Genomic DNA, 9,089 nt, shown 5'->3' with positions numbered 1-9,089 from the left:
TGTGAATAGTTTGTTTTTGTATTATATGATTTATTTATTACATTTTATGTGGAGTGAATAAATAAAAGTATAAAGTATAAATATAAATATAAGTATAAATATATAAATATAAGTATAAATAAAAATATTTACGGGGCCACCGTAAATATTTATATATAAACATATATAAATAAAACCACTTTTTTTTACATTAGTAATTCCTTTTGTGCATAATTTTATATTATTGTTAATAATAAATTAATTAAAGCAACAAAACAACCTGAAGAGCCGGTTCGGAGCCGAAAGATCCGGCTCTTTTTAGTGAGCTGAGCCGAAAGAGCCGGATCTCTAAAAAGAGCCGGAAATCCCATCACTATTCTTCACTCCAGATACGTTATATATTACGTTGACCGTGATGGCGGATTCATTTGCGTTAACGTATAATTTTGACAGCACTACTTTTAACCTGAAGCTTCTGGCTCTGAGCTTTGAATGAGTTAAATGTGTTTGTGGTGGCTCTGCTGCAGTTTTGACAAACACTTTGTTTTACTCACAGTGAGTCGCTTCACAGCCATAATATTGATGTGAAGGTGCCTGAAATGTTTCCTGTCCTCGCCTGCCAGTGCAGAAAAGTATAGCATCTTCTAAATATATGATTATTTAAAGCATGAAATGCATACGTTCAGTATTTGCATTTTTATTAATGAAAGTATCTCAGGATAATACTTGGGTTCAGTAAACTTTTACTTTAGTAAATGTTATTTTGCCAGCTCTGTAATCTGTGAGTGATCACTGCTTCGTGGTTTGGAATGAAAGACTTTAGATTCCTGTTTTGGCTCTAGATGAGTGACTGGTGGGAGGAATACGTCTATTTAAGGAGCCGAGGTCCCATAATGGTCAACAGTAACTACTATGGAATGGTAACCACTGCTTCTTTATACAATTACATGTTTACATTCTGAGCTAAGGTTAGGAGTTATATTAAGGTCAGAATGTCAGAATGAAAGGTAGGAGAGCCAAGCAGAAAGACGGCACTGCAGGAAACAATTTTTCGGTGAAAGAAAATGAGGACAGAATAAATGTCCCAGTAAGTAATATTAAGTTTGTTGAGTTTAGTAAACTTCGGTGAAATTAGAATACCAAGGAAAAAATAACACTTAAAGAATTATTGCAGCTGTGGAATATTTCAGACAGTATGCTACTGAGGGCAGCTAACATAAGAGTTATGAGTTATAAGATATAATCTAAGTCGTAACATTGCTGTATGGAGCTGCAGATTTGGTTGCAGGTTAACATAGCTGGACTGGCCATCGGGCATACCGGGTATATGCCTGGTGACTTATTTTTTATTTTTTTTTGTAAGGGCATGAACAATGAGAGGTGGTGGATTGGCCAGATGCTGGTCGATGTGTGAAAATAACTCAGTTGTTTGGTGGTGGCTATGGCGGAGCTTCCACAGAGGCCAGCAGGTGGATGAGGGAAGGGGAGGCAGGAGGAGAGACCCGAGGCAGCCACCAGTCCGAGTGTCAGGTGAACTGAACTTCAGGTAAGAAGTTATGACCTGCAGTCTATCTGGGTCAGATATAAACCAAGTTTAGGTGGAGTTTATTTTCGTTGTGCTGACTTTTTACCGTCAGTTAAATCTTATAAAGTTTGTATCTGTCTTGTGTGAAACTTGTATGAAAAGCATACAAGAGTAAAAACAGGTATAAGATCCCTTGAAAGATTATATAATGAATCTTGTATGTTTTGGATACTTACTAAAACAATATATGAAAGTAATGAGAAAGTGGCCACTTTCATGAGTTAAGTCATATAAGTTTTTACTATTTCTTTTCCATATGGCACTGTCACAACAGCATTTGTTTTCATTCAAAGTCTTTATGGCTTTAATACCTGGGGGGCCGGTCTGTAGTCAAAATGCCCGATTTTCTGTCCCAGTCCAGTCCTGCAGGTTAATACTGGCAGTGTCACCATGCCAGCTGACTGTATTTCATCATCAGCCAGTGTTGTTCTTTATCAATATTACCAAAGTTTACCATAAGGCAGCATAGAAAATATTTACTTGCTTTCAGGTTTTATTCAAATGTTAGTCTTTTCAGTTGTTTCCCCACTTTTTTCCTGTTTCAAAATCAAACACCAGTTTGTGAGAAGATTATCTTCTTTTTTTAACAGGCAGATAAAGTTTTACATTGGAACTGGCTAATTTGTCAATTGTTTGTTTTTTGCCCAAAACATATGTGCACTATATGTCAGTAAAAATACTATGCAAATATTGCTGTCCTTGAATGCTGAGTAAACACTGACTGATTGTATCTCTTGTACTTTATCAACGCAGTATCTAAAAACTTTGCACCGTAGTGGTTAAAATCTCATTCTAATAAGAGTTAAAAGCGCATTCGGTTATTATGTTTATAGGGTTATTGAATTATGGTTAACGGTTGGTATAATTTTTTTTAAACATTATCTGCCAATTACATCTGCCACCCTTCTCCAAATCTGTGCCCCTACCTGGCCCCCCCAACAAAAATTTTCTAGACACGCCACTGCTAATCAGAGCTCCTGGAACCGCTCATGATCCAAAGCACACCACATCTGTAAAACGTGCAGGTTTGAGTGTGCACAGCTGCCAGTGGCATTGGGACACTAAGATAAGATAAGAAGAACTTTATCCCTTGGGAAATTCTTTTGTCATGCACATGCTCAATGCAGCAAAAGAGACAGAGGAACATGGGAATAAGATATACAAATATATGCCATAAGAATACTAGTATACAGTAATATACAGTTGCAAAATATAATATCAAATAACTCTAACAAAGTAACGATGTAACTATATCCTGGAAAATAAATAGCTTAGCTATCAGTGCAGGTGATTCTGTTTATTGATGATGTAACACAGGACAGAAGCAGCCGACTGAATTCTGGGGTGTTCAGACACATACTGTCTGCTCACATCAGCTAAATGTAGTAAAACTGATTAGGCACTGTTTCATAATGCAGATGCATAATGTCCCAAAACATGAGACAAAGCAACCAAGGAGCTTATTGAAGCAAACAGGTTTAATCCGGCCCACGAGATGATTTTGTAAAGTAAAAAATGAGCTGCAATTTTTCAAAAAAGAAACTCCTGTTCCAGTTGCGTCCCTCCGTGAATCCCTCTCTCTGCCCGTCAGCGTCCAACTTAAAATAATAGACTTGCAGCGTGACTCGGATTTGAAGGGCAAATTTGCCACAACTGGCTCAAACACATTTTATCATAATCTCTTGACAGGTTACCCCAACTTGACAGTCCTCGCTGCAAAACTGTTGTGCATGTTCACAACCAATTATCTTTGTGAGCAAGTTTTCTCTGCAATGAGCAAAAATAAAATAAAACTGCGCTCAAGGCTCACACACAAGCACTTGAATCACATCCTGAAGTTAGCTACCACTCAGAATGTGACACCTGATATTGATGAGCTGGAGAAAGCTAAAAGATGCCAGGTATCGGGAGTCAAATAAACTATGCGACCTAACTGTGAAAGTGCTGCATGATAGTCCTGTGAATCACTGAGACACTGTGTGTTTGTGTTCTTTGTCTTCAGAATTTCTTAAATAACTTGAGGTGTTTTGTAATTAACAGCTATGTTGTGCTTGTACTTTTTGAACTGTCCATTCCCAGTCCGGCCTACATGAGAATAGACATTTGTCCATTTGGGCCCTGAACTAAAATGAGTTTGGCACCCCTGGTGTGTCAGCAAATGGATTGCTAGCAGGATCCCATGAGACACTGTGAAGGAAATGAGAACATGTGTGCCTTTGTTCAGTCATAGCCTATGTGTGCTTGTGCTGGCAATCATGACAAATAAGTGTGCTGTTGAACTCTTTGCCTTTGACGTGTGAAAAACACATGAAACACCCGCACATCAGTGTGTTGTTTCCAGTGATGGGACACAGTAACTGTTGGTTACAGTAACTACGTTATTATTGTGGTAACGAGCACGGTAACTAGTTATTATGCCAAAATCAGGAACGCGTTAGTCGTTACTGGGATTTAGATAGGGTCGTTACTCGTTACTTCGTGTGGTGGCTATCGCGGAGCTTCCACAGATTCAGTAACATTAGCAAGTGGTGGAGGCAGCAGGTGGATGAAGGAAAAGGGACGCAGAAGGAAAAGAGACCCGAGGCGGCCGCCGGTCCAAGTGTGAACTGAACTTCAGGTAAGAAGTTATGACCTGCAGTCTCTCTGGGTCAGATATGAACCAAGTTTAGGCGGAGTTTATTTTCGTTATTCTGACTTTTTCCGTACTGCGTGCTAGCTAGCATGATGGAGTTTCTATACAGCTGGGTGGGTGCTATGTTACTGATGTTGAACTTTATTTTGTTCATAAGTTATTAGAGTTGCCAACCGTCCCGTCTGGTATTCAGAGAAATATTACGCGTTTCTTGTTGAGGTGAAAAGGAACAGTTTGTCCCGTAATTCAGCTACAATGAAAAAGGCACAAAGCTGGAGTTATTCTGTCGTTATGCTGCACAGCTGCCTCTTCTTCTCTCATCCTCTCCCCCTCTCTCTCCCATTTCTACTTCAATCATGAAACTGATCAATGATCAGCTGATCGGCTCTCTTGTTTGTTTATCGCCCACTTTGCGCCGAAAGAGGAAACCAGCGGATGTCGCGCTAAACAACAGCAGCACGTTTAAGCTTGATCAGCTGTTGTTAGAATTTATTTAATATTAATTTCTAGTATCAGCTGATGTTGGCTGGAGCCACAGCTGTAAAGCTGCTGGTCATGATATGGTTTGTATATCTGGTGAGAGGGAAACATGAAGATGAAACCAGGAGATGTCCTTACTGAATCATCAGAGCTGAACAGCTGATGGAGAAACAGGTTTACCTTTCAGGTGACAGGAATGAGTTGAAGGGAAGTTATGAACTGTTTCTGAGAGACAAATAACACCAGGATCCTTTTCTAAGTAGCTGACAGCTGGTAACTGTGCAGGTGCGGATCTAGCAAAGTGTTGCCAGGGGGGCAGGTAGGGCATTAACAGGGAAAGGGGGGCACAAAGAAATACTTTTCTTTCTTATTCTCATTTAAAATGTCTAGCTTTTAAAAAATAATTATCTGAATCTTACAACAAACGATTGATAGATTGATGCATATATACCATCAAAACAGTGAACATCACTGTCACAACAGTGTTTGTTTTCATTCAAAGGCTTTATGATTTTTCCTATAATGGTGGGCCAGTCTCTAGTCAAAATGCCCGGGACGATTTTCTGTCCCAGTCCAGCCCTGTATGCAGCTCATCTGCAGTCTGGTGTTACCTACATCTTCCTATTCAGAAGACAGAATTTCTGAGTTCTGAGTACAATCGAAAGCACCACGACTGCAGTTTTTGTGTTGGATGTAAAAGGCGCACATGACTCTGTGACGTAGGCTAGAATCATGGCAGCAGTCAATGACGGTCCAGGCTTGGGATTTCTCTCGTGGAAATATGCACATTATTTTTTCCTTTCTATTGGTAGGTGGCACAGTGCACTTGTGGCAAGTAAGCAAGCTAGAAGACTGGCAAAGTTATGGAAGAAACACATTAACAAGAGAATTCTGAGTAAAACCAAAGTTACTTTCCCTAGTAACTAGTTACTCTGAAAGTAACGAGTAACTTGAAGTAACTGAGTTACTTTTGAGAGAAGTAACTAGTAATGTAACTAAGTTACTATTTTAAAGTAACTTACCCAAAACTGGTTGTTTCTTAACGCCCTCACTCACTGATAGAAATCTACACATGCTTATTTTTCTTCTTTGATAAACTCACATGATTGAGCGTTTAATTGCACTTTTCTCCAAAGGCCATTAAGACTTGGCATATATACATGTCTCCCTGCCTTCAGGATTCCCTGTTTTAGACTGGGTGCCTTTAGCAGGCAGACACTAGCAACAGGAAGTGTCATGTTGCTAGTGTCGTGCTGTTTTGTTCTCCAGCATGATTAGTATTGTGCTTAATCAATGAAAAGTTGGTAGTGACATCAGAACTTGCAATGTGGATATTGTGCTGCAAACACATTATTTGGTTTAGTTTGCATGGAGCACGGCTTAAAGCAATCCAAGTCCCGTGTGTCCTTGAATTAATGTCCAAAAGTTGATTCTGTTCATCTTCATTCAGCGTTTTTTGTGCGAGAAACGTTTCGTCACTCATCCAAATGACTTCTTCAGTCTCAGCTGACTGCAGGTTTCCCCAATCTTATAAACAGTACAGGCAACAAAGGAAGTTTGACTTACTTGTTGTACATCAGAAACCACCGCAAAATACGGAGAGTGTCCTCAGTGACCAGAAGAGAGAAGGATGCGACACCGAGGATGTGGACAAGTGGGTGAAGAATTTGTCTGACAGACAGCTCACCCAAACAGAGAAAAACATCCTTGCTAAAGGGTTGAATTTTGCTGTCACACTGAGACAAATCCCGCTAGTGGAGCTGATCACAGCCACAGAAACAGCAATTCGTAACAACAATATTGCAGAAGTGGAAGCAGAGCAACTACAGATGAAAGTTTTGGCCTGTCTCAGCAATGCAAAGCCTCCAGCATCCAACATCACCATGGAGGAGAAGAAGGCACTCACATCACTTAGTGATGACAACAACATTATCATCCTTTCGGCAGACAAGGGTAGGTGCACAGTATTGCTAAACCAGAAAGACTGTCATGAGAAAATTTTGTCACTACTCAGTGATGAAAATACTTATGAGCCCCTGAAACGAGACCCAGGAAGTGGCTACAGGAAGAGGGTGATAGGCTGTCTGAAGCAGTTAGAACAAGACAAGGCTATTGACCGGACCTCATACCACAGGCTGTACCCAGGGGAGTCTACACCAAACCTGTACGGTTTACCAAAAATACATAAACAGGGTGCACCTTTAAGACCGATTGTCTGCATAATCAACTTGGTCACCTATAACAGCTCCAAGTTTCTGTCTTCGATCCTCAACCCGCTGGTGGGCAGCTCTGAACACCACATCCAGAACACCCTGGACTTTGTTGAGAAGGTGAGAGATGTCATTATGGAGGCAGATGAAACCATGGTCTTGTACGACTTTACATCTCTCTTCACTTGCATCCCAGTCACGAAAGCGTTGGAGGTAGTTCATAAGAGATTACAGGATGACACCAACCTCAGCAACAGGACCACTCTCAGCATCGACCAAGAAAAGAGGGCTTTGCTATCCTACCCTGGAACACCACCAAGCCATTGGTTCAGATATGTGGATGACACCTGGGTGAAAATCAAATCTCAGGACGTTTCACATTTCACGGATCACATTAACTCAGTGGACCGACCCATCAAATTCACCAGGGAGGATATGAAAAGTGGCAGGTTAGCCTTCTTAGACTGTGAGATTTCCATCAGTAATGGGGGACATCTAAAAGCTGACGTGTACCGTAAACCTACACATACAGATCAGTATTTAAGGTTTGACTCTCATCATCCACTGGAGCACAAACTGGGTGTCATCAGGACGCTACAACACAGAGCGAACACCAGCCCCACTGACACAGCAGCCAGGGAGGCAGAAGAACATCAGGAAGGCCCTGAGTAAATGTGGTTATCCCAGCTGGACTTTTTCAAAGCAGGAAAGGCTCCTAAAGAAAGCTGAGTTGAGACACATTTTTTCTAAACACCGGGTCTCTGTGGCTTTTAAACCCCAAAACACGCTGCGCCAGAAATTGGTCCACCCCAAGGATCGGGTCCCCCGACACAAACAGAGTAACATAGTGCACGCTGTTAAGTGCCAGGAGGATTGTCAGGATTTATACATCGGGGAAACCAAACAACCTCTGGCGAAGCGGATGGCACAACACAGAAGAGCTACCTCGTCAGGCCAGGACTCTGCAGTCTTTACACCTACAGGCCAGTGGACACTCTTTCAATGATGAGGATGTAACATCCTGGACAGGGAGGAACGCTGGTTTGAGGGCGGAGTCAAGGAGGCCATTTACGTGAAAAGGGAAAGACCACCTCTGAATCGAGGAGGGGGCCTAAGGGTCCATCTGTCACCATCTTACAATGCTGTGATTGTAGCCATTCCCCAACTCTCTGTGAATGGTACTCATGGCCATTGATCAGTGGGCTTTGATCAGTGGGCTTTGATCAGTGGGTTTTGGTCAGTGGTTACTGATCAGTGGTCATGAGAATTTGCATAATTAAGATTAAGGAACTGACCTCCCAGCCCATTGTTCCTTCAGTGGGCTGGTTTCAGTCATTATGCAAATGTACTGTTTATAAGATTGGAAACCTGCAGTCAGCTGAGACTGAAGAAGTCATTTGGATGAGTGACGAAACGTTTCTCGCACAAAACGCTACGTCCAGATGAACAGAATCAACTTTTTGGAGATTTACTTTCCTGGATGATTGAGAACTTTCAGATTGTCTTAGTTTATCTTGGAGTTGAGACGATACTTGAGAAAGATGCAGTGTTTAGTGGAGTATGTTTCCTCATAAATATTATGGACAGTCTGCAGTTTCCGCTGAGTTGACTTTTCTGTGAACTTTGTACACTTCTGGGGTTACTTTAGTACTTTTTTTTTTGCTAGGACAATTTTGCAAAAAGATGTACTGGCAGTAAGTACAGGCCCATGAGCAAAATAATAATTGATAATAAAGACATGTAATGCCCTCCCAGAATCCCTTGGGCTCAGATGAGGAAGCAGTACTTCAGCTCTGGGGTCAACAAGAGATCGCTGGATACCATTGAGAGGGCGGCTTTCTTTGTAACCTTGGACGACGAGGAGCAAGGCATGAGGGGAGATGACCCAGAGGGGAACTTGGACTGCTATGCCAAGTCTCTGCTTCATGGGAAATGTTATGACAGGTGAGGAGGTCACTAAGGAACCTGTGTGGGGGGTGTTTATGAACCTGGTATATTTAAAACTGTGTGTAGTGACTTCTGTCTTAATTCAAGAGCCCAACTGCAGTGAGCATTGTATAAAAATGTGAAAGTAAAGTTAGATTTGTAGTAATAGGTGGTTCTTCTCAGAGACAAAAGATACATCACCACTTAAAGTAGATTACATGGCCAAGAGAATGTTCACCATCAGTATGTAATGCTCTGGGAATACCGTGCCATTTAT

At 41.3% G+C, this 9,089-nt stretch overlaps 1 pseudogene; it reads left to right on the top strand.

Moving 5' to 3' along the window:
- The first annotated feature begins 872 nt into the window (after nucleotides 1-872).
- On the top strand, nucleotides 873-8,834 carry LOC146575405 (uncharacterized; annotated as a pseudogene).
- Nucleotides 8,835-9,089: the final 255 nt, after the last annotated feature.

Source organism: Mchenga conophoros, linkage group LG4 (assembly GCF_057382185.1).
Source record: "Mchenga conophoros isolate Kocher_MC1m ecotype Shallow Benthic linkage group LG4, M_conophoros_male_GT1.1, whole genome shotgun sequence".
In the NCBI taxonomy this organism is placed as follows: Eukaryota; Metazoa; Chordata; class Actinopteri; order Cichliformes; family Cichlidae; genus Mchenga; species Mchenga conophoros.
Note: the sequence above shows the minus strand (reverse complement) of the source record. Positions and strands in the feature narration are given on the sequence as shown.